The sequence below is a fragment of the Pithys albifrons genome, chromosome 5 (assembly GCF_047495875.1).
Source record: "Pithys albifrons albifrons isolate INPA30051 chromosome 5, PitAlb_v1, whole genome shotgun sequence".
In the NCBI taxonomy this organism is placed as follows: Eukaryota; Metazoa; Chordata; class Aves; order Passeriformes; family Thamnophilidae; genus Pithys; species Pithys albifrons.
This window is the reverse complement of record NC_092462.1, coordinates 51495817-51514466: the sequence shown is the minus strand read 5'-3', so window position 1 is coordinate 51514466 and position 18650 is coordinate 51495817. Positions and strand designations below refer to the sequence as shown.

General features: G+C 40.0%; 1 protein-coding gene across 5 annotated transcripts in view; it reads right to left on the bottom strand.

The window, feature by feature from the left end:
• The window catches only part of APBB2 (amyloid beta precursor protein binding family B member 2), a 187099-nt gene that overhangs the window by 162613 nt on the left and 5836 nt on the right, over positions 1-18650 (bottom strand). Inside the window, exon 2 of one of the 5 annotated variants that reach the window (XM_071556576.1) lies at positions 7114-7194. The exons of the other annotated variants lie outside the window; for them this stretch is intronic. The gene's annotated coding sequence lies outside the window, so the exon portion shown is untranslated. The remainder of the gene's footprint in view (positions 1-7113; positions 7195-18650) is intronic. 5 annotated transcript variants of the gene reach the window in all.

Below are 18650 nucleotides of genomic sequence, written 5' to 3'. Positions count from 1 at the left end.
GTTAACTTTCACTACCATTCAGGAAGGAAAAACAGCTCTCCCATGAATGATCTCTGATCTCAGACCGACCTCTTACATAGTTTGAAAATATTGACTAAAATGTCACTTTGGATTCGTCAGGCCTTTCCGAAGACATCTATCCCAGCCACAGAGCTTCCCTCTTCCTTTTGTCATCCCACATGCAATACACACAATAGGACCCTCCCATAAATTATGCAAAGCTGTTTCAGAAATTGCATCCTCAACATCTGGGAACATCCACATTCCTTAATGACTTTCTTAGCATGTGGTGCTAAAGACTTTTCACCCATTCACCTAAGAAAGCATATATTTAGAGTCTTGTGTGGGCAAAGATGTACTTTGTGAGAGAAAAAATGTCCCAGCATGAAGCTTAGATAAATCAACAGTCCTAAGAGTAAAACATCTTGCTGCTCTCAAAACAAGCCCAGAAGAATTTCTTTCCAGCTGAAACAAAGTAAGTTTTATGCCTTTTTCTGCCATTCTGTAAGTCAAGAAACTGTGATTAAATTTTTTCCTGTGTTCAGAGTTAAGTGGTCTCTGGAGACCATTATCCTTTCTATTCTAGGAAAGCAACCTGTATTGTTGTCCAAGTCATTGCTTTTTCAGGATGTTAGCTCTCCAGTGGGTAACCTCTTCCAGCTCATCCAAATCCCATCTTCTCCACGTGGTCTCCTTTTAAAAGTCCCTTTGGCCAAGACACAGTCCCAGGACATGCAACTCATTCTAGTCTGCGCAAGCCCATTCACTTTTTCTCCTTACTGATGGCCCAGACATCATCTCCACTCAAAGGGAAGATGAGGACCAAGCCCTCTCATGCTCTTGGTATCAATATCACAACAGTTAGTCCTCACATGTGATGAAAGGCTCTCCATACTAGGGCAAAAGACCAGCAGTTACCTTCCAACTATCCACCAAACTGTGTTTTGATAAAGCCGTGAGGGATGGAGCATCAGTAATTATAGTAACTCATCGATAATTACTACAGCAAGTGAGCTACAGGAGTACATGCCAATGACAGAGCTGCATACACACATAATCACTGTAAAATCCTTATGGACATGTAGCTTGTAACTTCTTTCCTTTTTTCCTACCTGTTCCCACTACCAATGAACTACCAATACTTAGTAAGACTGGCTGGTAGACATGACTGCTATTAGTGAAGATATAACTGGAAGTCCTGCACTGTTTACCCTACAAACTCATCAATTCCAGCCACAGAAGGCACATTTCAGTGCTTGCTGCTCTGCTCTACAATCACCGCAGGGCTATGGTAGATTTTACTCTCTGGGAGACAAATCACTTCAGTTAACAGCTCACAGACGAAGATGGCTTGTCCAGATCTATAAGCTTCATAAGTATACTGAAGGAGACCACTTAAGATCAAAGTAAAATAAAGACTTGAAGGGAGCAGTGCACATACAAAGAGTTCCTAGCAACAGCTATCTGTACTCAAACATGCAATGGAGTTGCTCATCATGTAAGCCTATGATTAGTGGTCTTCTGATGAAAATAGTTAACCCTTTCAATTCATTTTCAATTCTTCCAGAACAGTCAAAGGCCTTTCAGTATTTTCAGGATGTCACTCGGGTGTCTGGACATTTACACAGCCTGATACAAAGAACAAGCACTTTCAAAAGAAAGTTAAGGAAGTGTGATGCACAGTCTGAGCACAGAATACATGCTTCAGATATAATGAAAGACTGTTTCTTAAAGAAACAGAGTGATGCAAACCCTGAGTCGGACACCAACTGGAAAACAAATACATGACTTCTGTGGCAAATTGTACACCACTGCATACAACATTTCACTGTGGACAGCACACTATAAGGAGGAAGGGTGGATGGAAAAAAAGGGGAAGAAAAATGGGGAGGGAAAAGCACATAAAATGAGAACATTTTTACTTGCCTTAAATTTCACCCACTGCAAGGACACAAAGTGCTCATGGAACCCAGGCCAAACATAATCCACTTAAGAACTGGAACCACTGATTGCCGTGCACGAGCTTTCTCAGCCTTCCACAGGAAAGCCGCAGCCACAAGGCAGCTGTCTTCTAGAGATGCTAAGAGCCAATGCTTCTCTTCAGACACAAGCAATGTTTTGCAGGCAGAGCTCCATCAGAGAAGGTCAACAGACAGAGATTGCATTTGGTGTTGCTATACATATATGTATTAACCCAGTAAGTTAAAACCAGATTACTTTTCACAACTGTTCCATCCAGTACACTTTACTCAATGGAAAGAAAACCAAAATCTAGAGGAGGATTTGTATTTATTAATCTCTGCAGACTCACTGCAATCATAATTGGGCGGCCTAACTGTTCAGAAGATTATGCCACTGATTCAGTTGCACTGCATACAAATAAAGATACCTGCATAAAGTGGGCTGCAAAGTGCTAAAATAGAGACCTAATTAAGTTACACATTTTTGCATCATTGCCCTCTCTATTAAAGTCTGGAAAATTCAGGGCAACATACTATTATATATCATGTACTATTATTCACATAAGTGCCTAAATTACAGAGTTTTTGGAGATACTGGTTATGCGCTTATTAAAAAGTCATTTAATTCATCATATACAGACTTCTTTCAAGACGAATAGGAAACATGAAAGCAACATCGGAATAGCAAGTCTCAATCAGAAATTATTTCTGCTACCATAACAACAGATTTTCCCTCCAGATTTTCTTTTCCCTTCTCACACTGTGCACAGCAAGGGTTGGAGGAGAGTTTCTGAACCCTAACTCATGCTGTTTGCATTTACCTTTTAAAAATCCCAAAACCACGATGAGTAGAAACTGACAGGATTTCACAACTCCTCAGAAAGTTGCATAAAATTGTTGATATCATGTAAGTACAAAGCTAAAGGACCTGAATAAATCAGGTTTAGACTGAATGTTAAGATCAGAGGCTCCTGGGGGCAAGCGGGAAGTAAACATGTGCCCCGGATAGAGCAGATACAGAAATGGTTATTTTAGAAGCAGAGGACATCCTCAAATGTCCAAACAATGATTAGATGCAGGGATACAATCAAGTTGGGCTTTGCAGCAGATGTTATGAAAGCCTTGGCACAGCCTGCACACACACAGACAAAGATGCCCCTGAATGAAGCCCTGCTGATGTTTCACACCCAGCTATCACTTTTTGGTTTTCTTCCTTGTCCTTTTCACCTTGTGCCTAATTGATTACAAGCTTGGCTAGTACTGGAACTTGTTCAGCTTCACAGTACGCTGGCTGTGGCAGTGCCAGTGGCCCTACTGAGCGGTCAGCCCCCAGCTGGGGTGGCAGCATCCCGCCAGACTCTCCTCCAGGAAGGGAATGGGGACAGGGAGCGATGCCAGAGCACAAAGGGCACTCCAGGGCAGCCGACCTGGAATCAGCTGCTCTTCAATAAAGTTCTTCCCATTCTGTGAATGCTAACTCCCAAAACCCAAACTCAGGGTCTGACAAACTTACCTATTCAGAAGCCATTTAATGCCAGAAATGGCTTTCTAAGCACTCCCTCCCTTCTCCCTCAAAGGATTTCACAGAGCATCAGGGAGACAAAAGAAAACTTCCTCTCAGAATTTTAATATAAATATATATTTAAAACAGGCTTAAATATTTAAAAGAATTTCTAAACTGCAGTTTGTTTCATGTGAAGCAATTCATGTGTCTTTATCATAGAAACCACAGCTGTTTGATAGTACATTTTCATCTCATTGTTATTCCTTCACTAACCACAGCGTATCTTTTATCTTAACAGTTGTTAAGATTTCTGAAGTACTAATTTATGCAACTTCTACTTCAGTTAAGAAGCCTATTACCATCCTCACGTCAGAGATGGATAAACTGCAACTTCCCCAACACTGTACAACACCGAAGTCAGATAAAGCAACACCTTTCCCAAACTGCTCTATTAACCATGCAACACACACATCCTCAGTTATAAACACCAAGGAGAATGTAGTTCTCCTCCACAACCAGCTTTTACAAGCAAGGATGCCACACACAGTTTTTATAATGGTAAGCTACAGTGCAGCTGGCTCCAGTGAGATGTATGTTATTCTTCCTTTGATTTGTGCACATATTCTCTTCATTTATGCTCAGTGATGTGGGCTCGAATCTCTTGAAAAAGAGCATGAAGCTAAAGCTACACTTAGTCTGAATGGGGTCTTTGAAGGTTTTCAAGTAAGATTTCTTTTGGACACAACAACAGCTCCTGGAAGAGCTAAGAGCAGCACCTTTCTTGTATACTTGCAGACAGGATACAGATAGGTTGTGATTAGAGCTAAACCCAAAACATTCACTTGATAACCTCTCCCAGTTTCCCTGGCTTAAATCTTCAGAAGCCTGGGGAGTCTGAAAAGAAATGGAACAGAAAATTAATAAAACTGAACAGAAATTTTTAGCCTTTTGTTTTGACCTGTCTTACTCTTAAGTTCATATAAAATTAAGAGTGCAATTTTCAAGTGACAAAAAAAATCCGACAGGCCAAAAAAAAAAAAGACTTTCACATTAAAAAAGGAGTTTGAACAGAATACTTCAATATTAATGCTTTTACAGAGCTGAATAGGAAGTTCATGAAAAGCAATTTTTAGTCATGAAGACTTGGTGGATTTAAAGGTAGTGATGTACCAAAAACTTTGATCAAACTTCCACCTGCACATATTTCAGGCCATCAGGCAGCTTCAGGAAAGAAGTCCTCTTTTTATTCAAGAACAAGCAGAATCTTAAACTTTTAAGAAAGTCTCCTCATTCCAACTTAAAAGAGAACCCACTCAGCACCGGGGTAAACTTCTCCATTACAGTGCAGACTCTCACGTCATTGAGCTGGTGGGTTTTCCCCACCTTGGTGGCCGAAGAGATCCCTGCTGGGAGAAAGGGATGATGAAACACCTAAGTAGCATCAGTCAGGGTCTAGACAGAGGTTTTCCATGCAAGCCTTTCTGGTTTCTACGCCCTGGTAAGGCCAGATTGATAAAAGGTGTTGAAATGCAGCTAAAGGCACTCTGGAAAAGCAAAATACCGCAGCAATGGGAGTTGAGCCAAGTGCAAGTGCATGTATTTGCAAACCCTACAAGGAGCATAATGCCCGTTGTGGCTGTTCTGATAAGGCAAAGGAGAAAGGATCCCAAGAACATGCTATTCAAAGCCTGTGACAGCTGAGGCTGACAGGCTGCTAATTCTTGCTGTTTGTAAATTCTTCAACAATCTGTTTACTAGTCTTTCAAGGAGATACAGACTGACACTGACTCGAAGTCTTTTCTTCTCTTAACCATCTACAATAAAGGAAGGGTTGAGCTGCAAGTATAAGAACAACCAGCCTGAGGAATCTCCCTTGTGCCAATTCCTGGTTCTCACAGGATCCCTAGAGATATATCTACCATGCTAGATATCACTTACATGACCAAACGTTAGCTTGCAGCTGGCACTCCTAACACTAGTGCCAATAATCCAGGTGGAGAAATGGAACTATAGAAAGTAATGCCTTAAAAACATCTACATCTCAAATCTATGACTCAGTAAGAAAAGACAGATGTGTATCTATTTTGTTATCAACTATACAACATTACTTAAGCGACCTCTCCACTTTTCTCCCCAGAACACATTAGCACAGTTAGCAAATATTTAATATATGCAGGAATCCTTACATAAACTAGACATTAGTGTGTCTTAAATTCCCCAGCACTGCCAATGTAGACAGATCCTTCCGTGATTAAGCTCAATGTGGTTATGCAGGAACTGAAGCAGGCACCTTCACAGCATAGACATGCAACACTCATAACTCCTTTGCTCTGATACTGCAACACAAACCATCTTACTGGTCATTAATTACTATTTTTCCATATAATTTTAAAATTGTTTCAGAATAAAGTGTTTTTCCAAATGTAATGCTTTCCCCTAACATCACTAAAAACACTACTTCAGTTAGGTACTTTAATACAACCAGAGTGTCTTAATAGAGTGAGGAGAATTTAAGAGCAATGATTTAATGATTTGCTTGGGTTGAGGAGGAAATCAGAACTTATCAGTCCCATTGAACTTTCTCATCCATTTCAAGTTGGGGCAAAAAGTTGCACAGCAGGGAAGTGTTTGTTAATCTTTCTCTGGTCACACAGGGACACAAGCAATGCTCGCTATCCACAGGTTATCCACTGGAGAGGGAGGTGTTCTACCCTAATTGCAGTTAAAAGGTAGGTCTGTACAGAAAAACCTCAAATAATACTGCAAGTTGACAACTGCCTGGGTAGGGAGCAAAACACAAAAAAGGAGAATGGGGAAAGACGTTTAAGGCCCAACTCACCAGGGCAGGCTGAAATAGCAAACAGCACATGTGCTTACATCTCCTCTGCTCTGTGCCACAGTTTCCCTGACTACTCTCATTTCACCATGCACAAAACCCATTAGTAATTGTCTACTGCTGTGCTTCTGCCTTGAACAGAAAGTCATGTATTTTCTGAACATTGCTGCATATCAAACTCACTCCAGTCAGTTAAGCCATTGCTAAACACTTTTGAGTCCAAACACATCTTCCCTACTTCATAATATATGCAATCTGTTCTAGGAAGGGGGGGGGGGGGAAGTAAAGTCAATAACACTTTAACTTTGGGAAATTCTACCTTGTGTTTTGCAGCTGCTATATAACAAGAATTATGGTTTATAGAAAGAATTCAGAGAATGTTTGCAATTAAAGAATATCTTTATCTCAATATTTCACCAGTATAATTTCAAGTCCACTTCCCCCTTGTCAGATTAGTAGTTTCTCTTGGGTTTTGGACATATATCAATTTTTTAAAACTACCAGCTGAACCATTAGGGCTAAAAGAATATCTCTGAAAAACAATATCCCGAAACTACAAAGGTCACACTGCCTGCCAGGAAAGAGCATCAAAAACACACTCCAACTTGCTGGTCCTTAGATACTGTCAGCCTAAAGGCAAACCAGTTCAGAGCCAGCTACTTCCAGCAAAAGCTAAGCTGTCTCTGGCTTGTGCTCTTCAGGATGCAAATGATCTGATGTCAAGATATTGTAGTAATCTGAGCAGGGAGGAGGCATAAATTTGTATAAACAAAGCCACATGCCTTTCAAACATGGTTCAAGGCCCCACTTACATCAGAGTGAAGTACTTCAGCCCTTCTTTCCATTAGCATAAGTAAGTCAAAATCAAAGTTCTGCAGATGTTGAAGTACAGCCTAAAATACAAAAGCAAAGCCAAAGGAATCAGATATTGCTAAGCAAAATCAACAAAATATTTTCCTGGCAGTGCCCAGAACATCAAAATCCCTATTGTAACTTAATGGCAGCATCCTACTTCATTCAAAGGTTCTTTTAGAATGTTGGAAACAACATCTTTTACAGAATTAAACATACACAATGCCATACTTAAGTCCTGACCATGGTCAACCCAAAGTTAGCACTTCTCACAGTTAGTCTTATCTTACTCACCCCAATTCCAATGGCTTACCTAGAATCAATATATCACAAGCCAGTAGCAAGGGTGGCAAATGCCTTCCTTTAGACAGGAAAACCTCACTCCCTACTATACTATTCTTTGAGTCTAACACAGGGCAGAGTTTACCACCTGAATAAAAGGTTCACCAATGACTCTCTACATAAAATCCTGAATTGCTGACATGAAGTTTTTATATACAGTAGGGTATTTAGGGAGGCCAACTCTCATCCTTGCTCTAAGATCTTCTTCGCTGACCTTACAGAGCTGCCATGATTTGCTCTGTAGGTCATCAGGGAACATGAACAGACACTACTTGAATCATTGCTGCCCATCTTCATGGGACGGTGACAGAATAGAAAGCCCCTAACTTAAATACCACAGAGCAGGCAAAGTTGGTAGAAGGAAACTCCTAACACTGCTCCTAGGATTGCTTGTAGTTTTCCAGGACTATATTCAAAGATACAATCATGTACCCCCAGTAGAGCTCTGCTGACATTTAAAAAAATCAGGGAGGAAAGAGGTTGTTTGGTATTTTTAAGACAGACAACTCTAAAATACAAACTAAGCCCCAAATCTGGGGGACTCCAGGTTACACACAACCTGACTATGAACTTTATAAATTCAGATAATGATAGTATTTAATAAATAGAAACAGAGTATGCAACCTTCTGTATTTAATGTACTGTTACCATAATTACATATGGAGTGAAGTCCTTGCCAATGCCTTTGCAGTAAGCAAAACCAAAACCCTGTTGAAGCTTTTGGAATTCACCTTCTGGTAAGATCCAAGCAGCCAAATAGGAAATTGAAACCACAGTTTGGGAAACTGTATAGTCACAAGCAGTCCAAAGCCCAGGAACTGTAGAGCATTTTTCCCTTTTCCAGACTGAGTAAACCAGTCCAGTCATCCTTTGTGCCAATTCCAAAGACAATTAGCAAAGTCTTGTTTCAATTAGCTTTTCCATAGCTATAAGTACAAGGAAGAGTACCATACAACTACAGAAAGCAAAACCGATAAAAAAGGCATAGTGAGGTGGAGCTGAAAAGGAGACAGGGAAAGATCAGAAAAAGCAAGAGAAACAAAATCCCAAAGCATGTCCCTCCAAAATGTTGGGTGCTACATGCGGTAAAGCCAATGCTCGTGTTCAGAACAAGGAACCTTCTCATATCAAATGAGATTTAAAGTTATCTTTCTCACTTCTCATTTTCAAACCAATTCATTTTATTCTAGACAAGACCCCTACAGTAGACTATATAATGGCTTGATATACCTACATATCTGCAACATCTCATTTAATATCAGAATGATTAATGCATTTTTTGAGTATTTCTAACTCCTGTTTGCCAATTTTTTTGTGGCAATATCCACCCATAGTTTTCCCCCAGCCTTGGGGTCTCCGTTCCTCTTCTATTATTTCGCCTTTAGCACAACCCTTAACTGCTCATAACTCCAAAAACTGCCATAATAAATGTCTTACTAAAGGCCAGATAAAATAAAAATATGTATCCTAACTCATATTTTAAGGTAGGGATAAGAAAAGAAAGGGCCACTTACTTGGCATAGCCTACCAACAAACTAACTTATGCTGCATTTTGTCCCATCTTCCATTCAAGGTTTTAACTATTTTTGACTTTCCTATCTGTTTTAGAACTTAACATACCAAAAGACTGTTTCTTCTGTACACACACACTGTGCTTCAAACATACCAGGGCTGTTACCATTTAGAAAAATAAATAACTTTTAAATATGTTCATATTCTCCTAGAATGAAATCAAGAAATATGCAAAGAATGAAAACACAACACTTCGCTGCTCAAAGTGGAAGTTTTTAAAAAAACCCACAAAACAACACTCCCAACCCCACGAAATTATCATTCAGGGAACCTACAAGAAAGAAGGAAAGACTTTACAAGAGCATGTGACAAGAAAAGGGGGAATAGCTGCAAACCAAAAGAGAGTAGGTTTAGATTAGATATTAGGAAGGAATTCTTTACTGTGAGGGTGCTGAGGCACTGGACAGGTTACCCAGAGAAGCTGTGGGTGCCCCTTTCCTGGAAGTGTTCAAGGCCAGGCTGGATAGGGCTCTGAGCAACCTGGTCTAGTGAACGGTGTCCCTGCCCATGGCAGGAGCTGGAATGAGATAAACTTTAAGGTTCTTTCCAACCCAAGCTTCTCCTTCTCTTACTCCAAGAAGTAGCAGTCTGCTGAGGAAGAGAAATTAAAAGTTTATGTTTTCCCTCACAATAGCAAACATCACCTTAAGGAAATCCACATTTTCCATAACAAAATATACCTATTAATTTCTGTTCTTTATACAATGCCCATTACAGACCAATGGCATTGCAAACAACAGTATCCACCAACACTGGGAATTAGTCAAGCAACTAATTGCAGGGAAGCACAATAGTGCCACAGGTCTTGAGAAGAGATGTTTCATGCTGGACAAGGGACATGTGAGACCTTCCAGCTCAGTTGCCTCTTCCTCAGCAATCCCACACTGCTGTACCGAGATAACAAGTATACATTTGCACAAAGGGTTCACTGACATGAAATTAAGCCACCAAATTTCAACCAATTTTAACATTTGAGAGCACGTGAATGAACTTGTCAAAGGAAAGCTCTACTGGTTAGGTATTTCAGTTTTAATTGAAGCAAGAATTAATGCTCTGTATACTGAAAAGTTCCCTGTGCTAGTCTTAATAGCAGTCACCCAAAAGGTTGGGCAGTCCTGTGGTGTAATGGAGAGCACTCCAGACTCTGAATGCCAAGGTCGTGAGTTTGAGTCTCAGTGGGGACCGACCCCTGGCAGTTCAATGCCTCCCTGCCATCTGATCCTGTCACATCTCGGATCCTCAGCAGGGTCAGACCCGGTTAGTACTGGGTGCTGTGACAGTCCCGAGGACTTCACTGTCACTGTCCAAGCTCACTCGGCCGTGGCAGATGGACCTCAGGACTTAAACGGCGGGGCCAGTTCTGCGCATGCTGTGCCTCACCTAAAACATCCACTGCGCAGGCTGGAAGGGCACATCCACATGGGGAGAGCCCTTCCCAAATCTTCATTCACGAAGTTTGGCCATACAATACATACAATACACCCAAAAATTCACAGAAAAAAATCCCAAGTACTATTCTCACCACACCTGCCTGGGTGCACAAGCAGCATGTAACATCCCTTTCACAGCACTCAGAAGTGCAGCACACATATAATTAAAACATCAATGTTCCTTAGTGACAATAATATGATCCCACATCTGATGGCTGGCTGCAACCTAATGAAAGAGAAGAGCAATTAATGATCTATACAAAACCATGACAGAAGTTAAAAGTAAGAGTGGCTTCCTCTAGAGAAAGGCAGAAGGACCTCAATGATTATGGTTATCAATGAATATTCAGGTAAAGAGATCATCTGTGATAAAACCAACCTGAAAGTGTCTGATACACTATCATCACTCCCAGCTCCTATTATCATCCTCAAAAAAAATTGAAAAATTTACTAGTGGCTTTTGTATCACCAGTAGTCCTACTTCAGAGAATTAAAATGGTAATTATTCCTCCTTTTAAAAAACCCATTTTTTTCTTTTTTAATACCTTTTTCTGCCCTTAGAATACGGGCCAGCAGCCAATTATCATGCCACAGGTGTAAAGTCCAAAACACGGCGCTTGCCTGAGTGGCGGCATCAACAGGCCTCCTCTGGCAACATGATCACTGCTAACATGCAACCCGCATCCGAAGTTTTCAGTTCAAAAAATCAATACAGTTTAAGAAACTCATGCATCACAACCAGTATTCTGAAGGTACATTCCCTATCACATTGCCTCTCCTTTGTATATGTCATGCAGGGCTTCCTCACACATAAAGTCAACCTTGGTCTCACATGAGGGAGGACACCTCCTCACCACAGAGAGAGGCAGGACTTCATCTGGGAGGAAGAGGAGCAGGTCTAACATCACACATCAACTGCCTTGTGATAGCATGAGGCATCTTATGAGACAAGGATGCAGAGGACATGAGGTAGACATCTGGGCAGGTCTGACTTAGCTGTACTCCTAAACCCCCCTGTGTATGTCTCAACTTCTACATGTTACTTGGTCCCCATAAGCTTGTATTATTGTAGACCCCACCTCCAAACAAACCAACCTGTTACAACACACTGTAGAAGTGATGAAGCTTTCTTCAGGGATAGCCTGAGGACAGTGTAAACCCCATCGGTATGTGTAGGACCTGAATACAGCATCTACCTACACAATTTCATTCAGAATGCAAATTAAAATGCAAGACTTGCTGTTCTCCCTTCTCCCCTTCCACAGTTGTCCTGTGATTCATTTCTGAAGACAAAACTTCTCATTTCTAATATACATGAAATGTTGGTGCTTGTCTGACTTGATGTGGAAAGGAAAGCATAAAAAGAATAACTGGGTCAAGGCAGCAATTATCTAAAGTTACATTAGCATGGAAAAATCCATGTGACAACAGGAAAATCAGAAGATCTAAAAATTCCTGTTGGCATGCCATTTCTTAACTTCATAATTAAAACATCTAATTAAAATCCTAGGCTAACATTATAAATACTTTGCTTTTATCTTTGAAGAAAAACATTTTAAGAAAAAGGCTGTTTTAAACACAGAAATTGTTACACCATGAAAAAGTAATGAGCAAATGAAGGAAATGAACATGTAAAAGCCTCCAAAGACTACTCCTCTTTAGAAGTGACAAGCAAATTTCCTGATCTTGATTCTGACAATGAGCTGCCATTCTACAGTAAGCTCAATTTCTGAAACCATCTCTGGTGCCTCTTAAGATAGGAGCACGTGAGTCAGACTTCCCAACAGAGCTGCCTTTTTTTTTAAATACTGCTCCCATCACAGGGTATAAACCTCACACTGGTATTTTACTACAGTATTTTGCCTCTGTCAGTCCTCAGCAGACACCTAGTAAAACCAATCTGCTCCAGCTGCATTACTTTACCCTTGTAAAAGTGTGAGGTTCTCTGCAAATAAAAATCCTTTAATAGAACTGTGTTGCTTTAAGTTGAAGCACTTGTATCAAGTGTCGCTTTCTAGTTATGGCTAACAACTATGAAAACATCCATTTGAAAAGTATTAATAACTTTACTACTGTTTTCCATATGGTGTGCAGATACAATCTGAGGTAAGAAAGCATTAGCCTCCACAAGGGTCAAGCATTCATGTGTGCACTGCTGTTTCAAAGAAAAGGTTCTTTCACATACAATTTTTGAGAGAGGCAGAAACATGGCTTACCAGTGAGCCTGTCACATTCAACTTACAAACCCTTGGAAAACACTAGTTTTTAATAATCAATTTTTACCAACCAGCTGTGGCCACTTGCCAAGTTGTGCACAGGGTCTCTCATGGCCTTTTCAAACTCCCTGTTATGCTGTGAGAGCATTTGAATCAGAGATAATAAAAACTACAGACACTATTACATCAGGAATAGCCAAGAAAATATGAACAGAGCCTGTGTGTGAAACTCCTAGACATGAACTTCCGTTTCTGTTTCTGCAAAAACAAAACACATTCTGAAATTTGAGCATTTAGAGTCTCTCAGGATAAACCCTCACCTGCCCTTAAAAGATACAAGGGGAAGAAATAGAGAAACCTAGACAACATTTTTAAATGGCTTTATATTGTACTTAGTACAGACTACAACTCTTCACTGCTCCACTGAGGAGTTTTACATTGAGGATAGTGCCTAACTGCATGCAAGTGATTTAGACTTATTTTACTGATGCATTTTGCAGCTGATTTCATCATCTTACTCCTCCATGTAACTAAAATTCCTCTTTATCTATTTATGAACTAGTTCTTGCCTCCACTTGAGGCCTCTGGCAGATGCATTTCCTGAGCTAGCCTTTAGGAGCATCAGTATCTTCATTTGGGAATTGCAGGGTATGTGCATCACTCTCCTCAGAGCATCTCCTCTTTCAATTTTTAAAGTCTATGCAAATTGAGCTTAATCCTCTACTATGATGGATCTAGAACTTTGACACCTTCTTTCCAGTTCACCTTCTGCAAGGAGGATTCACATCCTGCCATAAAAGTGCATTGCATTTATCCATACCAAAAACATTTTCTTGCAATTCAAGCTCAAAGAGCAACTCCAGAATGCAGAAAGCCCAGTTCCCTGCTTGAACACTGGCTGGTTGAAGTTCTCAAGTATTTGCACTCAGCAGCAGGGAAAACTCAGGACAAGAATTCTCTGTGAGAGCCTGACCCCACTGCACAGAAAGTATCTATCCTACTACTTTGGGAGAACTAATGACACTAGTGCAAACCTCAGCAACCTGTGCATTTTCTATCCCTGTACCACAGAAAAAGTAGAACAGGCAGCAGAAGCTAAAGCTCAACACTAGTTAGGTCTGCAGTTGGATCAGCATTTCCTGAATCAGCCCCACACTGTCCAGTCTTGGTTTTACAGTTGGAATGTTGTGTGGGCTAGAAGTCTTATTTTAAACTCTTGCACATGTGTTACATAACCCACAGATTTAAAACATCCTTGGGACTTACAGAGATTAACCTTTACAGCTTTCTAGAAGTAATAGGATTTATTGGGCCAAAAAGTAAGAGGTTACAAACTCAAACTTCTGATTTACAGCAGAACCTCATATTTCTTAATTTAAGTCCTAGTGCAAGCTGGGATAGCGTCAGCCAGATCAAGTGCTATTTTTTCCAGCTCTACATTTACACTTTAAGGACTATGCAGAAGCACAGAGCAAGAGCAAAGAAACCAGCTAAATGCCTCAATATGAACCTTTTGGGGAAGGTTCAGAGAAGTTTGGGTTATCTGTCTTCAACCAGGTTTTCAAAGTGGTATAGATCTACACATCCATCAGAACTCAAGGAAGGAAAATCTGAGCTTAAACTTAGGAAAATAATCATTTTACTTTGCACACACACAAAAACTTGCGAAAGCATTCCGAGGAAGCTGGGTTTCTTTTCTGCTCTGGAAGCTGAAGAATTTCAGCCTCACCCATGCAAAATTAGATATTTATTTTGGATAAATCCCATGAAATGTTTTCCACCCATCTAGCACTCCTACCTGCTGGCTTAGCAGCAGCAGAGCAAGGCGCTGTGCTGCAGGATGGCAGGCAGCCAGCCGCCAACTCCTGCGCCTCTCCACAGCCCGGCAGGGTACACTGCTCAGTGAAGACTCCGGATTACTGCAAAGCAAGGACAGAGGCAGCTCTCAGTGGCCACACCTCTGGAGCTGCAAGGGTCACCAGATCCACTGCTACACTTTTATACAATTCTTACCAGCAAGGTCTGTTGCAAATTTAGGGATGCACCTCACCATATCCTGCCTGTCAGCTGTTCTCATCACTGGAAAGAAGGGAGTAGAACAAGCATCCCCTCCTGACTTGCTGGTTGGACCAGGGAGGTACTGAGGGATCTCCCTTTTTTCTGACTAAAAATGAACAAGTGAAACCACTTCACTGACATCACTGCATCTGTCACTACACACTGTCCACAAACCAGAGAGTGGAGATGGCAGTTCAGAACCAGCATGCAGTAGTGCTGGCTGACTTCTAGCCCAAAGCAAGATAGGAAACAACAGAAACATAACTCTGAAGTACAAACCTTTAACACTGCTGTGAGGGTCCCATCATTTCAGGACTGCCTTGGCATTAAGCCTCACTGACATCCCTCAGAGCTTTCTAATCATCCCTCTTGATCCCCCTTTCCCTCACAGACCCCTCAGTGAGAATATCTGAATTTTCTGTGGTCTGCCATTAGAGTTATGCTTCAGTACAAGGGCATCACAATATTGACATGCTGTTGGGCTGCAAAGACAGATTTTCCAGGTAACACTTAAGCAATTTCCCTGGCAAACAGCGCCATCTTTATCACACTAGGACATACCTATAATGGTTTTCAAAAAAGAATTACTGCTCCCTAAATGGTCATATATCTCTACCAGAGCGCTTCTTACACTTGGCATATATAGGACCATCATGTTTACTCATGTTTAAATCCATACTTGCAAAAGGAAATATACTTGCAATATAAAAGCAAATAAGGTTAAAACACACGCAGTCAAGCATGGTTTGCTAGCAGCTCTTGCACATGCTTAAGTAACAGTACATGTTTAAAGCCAACATTGTTTTGTGTTATTTCAATATCCTTCGTCAGTCCTATCTTACAGCCTATAAAGTTGTCTAACAATAAGTGTGATCTCAAACATTTCCAAGAAGCAAACATCAAATGATTAGAAACATGTTTCTTGTTTAATACTTCTCTTTCCAGATACACAATTGTCATCAAACATTTTTCCTAAATTTGAGAACTTTTTAAGGTAACAAACATTGAACTTCTCAAAAAATAAGAAATACTGTTTGCCTCAGTATACGCATCTTCTCATATACAGCTGCCTCAGTTAAACTACTTCCTTTACTGATGGCTCTCATATTTTTTTCACTGTTTTATTAAATTGTGATGGGAAAACAAACAGAGAGGGAAGGAAAGAAGGAAAAAAAAAAAGGCAAGCAGGCTCCCACAGGATTCTAAAAATATGAGTTATTTCCCAAGCAGGCAATTCTCACTATCTTTCAGATTCAAGTGAAATTACCTTTATAACCTTCTACTTTCTTTTTACCTATATGTTCCATTTCTCTTTTATTTTAAGTTGACTTTTACATCTATACTTTTGCAAGAAGATAGTATCAGAGTAAAATTTTATTTCTTAAAGGGCAAAATTTTTTTAACATTTCAATTTCTTCTAAAAGTCCCACACCATAATAAGAATTTAACAGTAACTAATGGAGGATACCATACTACACTGCAGCTGAGCTAACACAAAACACAAATGGGGTATTGGCATTTCACACAAGCACACACTCACCACATGCACTGCTATCTCATGAAATTATGTACCATCAAGATGGGGTTTTAATCTATCAACATCTTTAATAGGCTTCAAAGCCTCCAGTTCTCCAGATCCGCCCTCCCTCTACTTAACTCTGTCCTAATACTTTTAACCTTGTGCCCCTTTCTGCTAAGCAGCATCACTACAGTCACTTACTACACATCCAGGGACAGCCATTCCACAGGAAAACAGCTTTCCATGACAAAACTGCCAGGACACTCCCAGCCTGCCACTCCATCTAAGTATCTGGCCTGGTAAGACCTAACATTCCCCAAAGGTTTTACAGCCAGGTGAGTATCAGGGGGAAACAATTTTTTAAAAAATCACATGAAGATCCTGCATCTCCTGTTCACAAGACACTAAGAAGGTAAGGTCATCATGTGGTGCTGGAGGTTACCTTAATGCCATGTATATATACTCCAAATAACCAGGTTTTCTACTGTATTTACTTCCAGATGAATCTTTCTTACAATTCATAGATTATGCCCTATATGTATATATCTTCAACTCATTTAAACAACTTAATTGAACTGTCTTTCCATTATGCTGCATTTAAATCCCAATTTAATCTTGACAAGTGCAAAGTTCTCCACGGGAGAGCAATCCTCCTTTTTTCTCTTCCTTGCTTCTCATCCTTGCTTTCATCTTTCATGCTTGTTCTCTGCACCGCTTCCTCCACAGCTACACAATTCAATACCACGCTAAGAAATACCTCTTCCTAACAATAATCCTCCTTGCAAATAGAATTAAAAAGGCAAGTATTAATACGAGAGCAATGAATTAGTTGTCATATTTACCCAAACTACTGCTTTCAGTTCCTTAGAATGAAATTCTGTATTAAATATATAGGATGGCTTAATGTCAAGTTTCTTATTTTCTGAATTCTGCAGCTGCCCAGAAAGCAGCATCTCCCTACAGCTATCTGAGAAATTATACTTGGGAGGTTTCCAATAAAGGCTTAATTTGTGACAATATTAGTCACACCGAAGTATTGCCATTTAATAGCTGTTTGGAGGTCTTTCTACCCCGAGAATAATGCGAAAGAAAAAGACATGTTTGTACAATAGACAACAACAAAATATATAACGCTTATGGTAGTTTCCTCTGTTCAAACAAGTTAATTCATAAAGGTAGGGAACATTTAGTGCCTGCCAGTTTCCTTCCCTTTGGAATCTATTCTTCACACACAATAATTACAGTGGGAAAACTCCCTCCATTACCGGCTAGCAGACATAAGAAAAAAATCAGTTGTGAGAGAGTACTGCATGAAACTTATTTTAGCACAATATTAAAACCAAGGGTATTTTTAAACACATAATCCATACTTAAAACCTGCAGAAGTAGTTTAGAAATGTTCCTTTTGGTGCCTTGGAAAAATAAAATGCATTGCACTAAAGGGAAACAAAAAACAAACTCCAAGAAAACAACTAAACACATTGCAAAACTGCTTAAAAGCACATAATACCAAAGTATGACTAGTGCTTCCAGGAGGGTTTTCCCAAAGGCAGACAGAACTAATGTTTTTCTGATGGGATACATTAAATGGAGTGCAATGTAATCCAGCAAGGAAAGCAAAGAAAAGTGTGAAAGATGCCTGTTAAGTTTTCTATAGAAAATAAGGACAGCCAAATAGTAATAAATCACTGAGTTACAACTTTATTTTGACATAGCTACAGGAGGACACCATTGAGATCTTAGCAGAGGTTTTTAAATTGTGAAGTCCAAGAGATCAAACTGTCAAATACAAGTCTCCCAGGAGTTTGCTTAAAGTACTTTACAGTCACAGAACTATTCATAAGGTAAAACAAATCAGAATTACAGAAGCTGGCTTTACAGTATTGATATCACGAGCAAAAATTTGCGTATTTTACTTTCTAGGAAACCTTCCTCTGTCTCACATTATTACTTTTAATGCACTGCTCAAGTTAGTAGTTTACATTCATAAATTCCTAGAGTAAACTGCAGCTGACTTCATTCATCTGAGATCAGTGTTCAGTATCAAATGCAGTGCAGACTACTGATAAAGGCAGAAATTTGCATCTAATTAATCTTCCTAATTGTTATGCAGAGCACTTTAAAAAGGCACTAATCAGTGTTATACTCAGATGCAAGGTTTGTTCAGCAATAAAAGTCACCATCTAAATGCTTATCCAAACAACATATTTTCAGAGGAAACAAGCTCAGCGCATTTCAGTTAAAGAAAAGAGAATGATTTTGACATTAGCAGACAGAACTTTGAGGTTGACCTTAGATCTTCAGCTAAATCGAGTCTCATCTTTTTAAACCATAAAAAACCCACCACACAAGGTCAACTC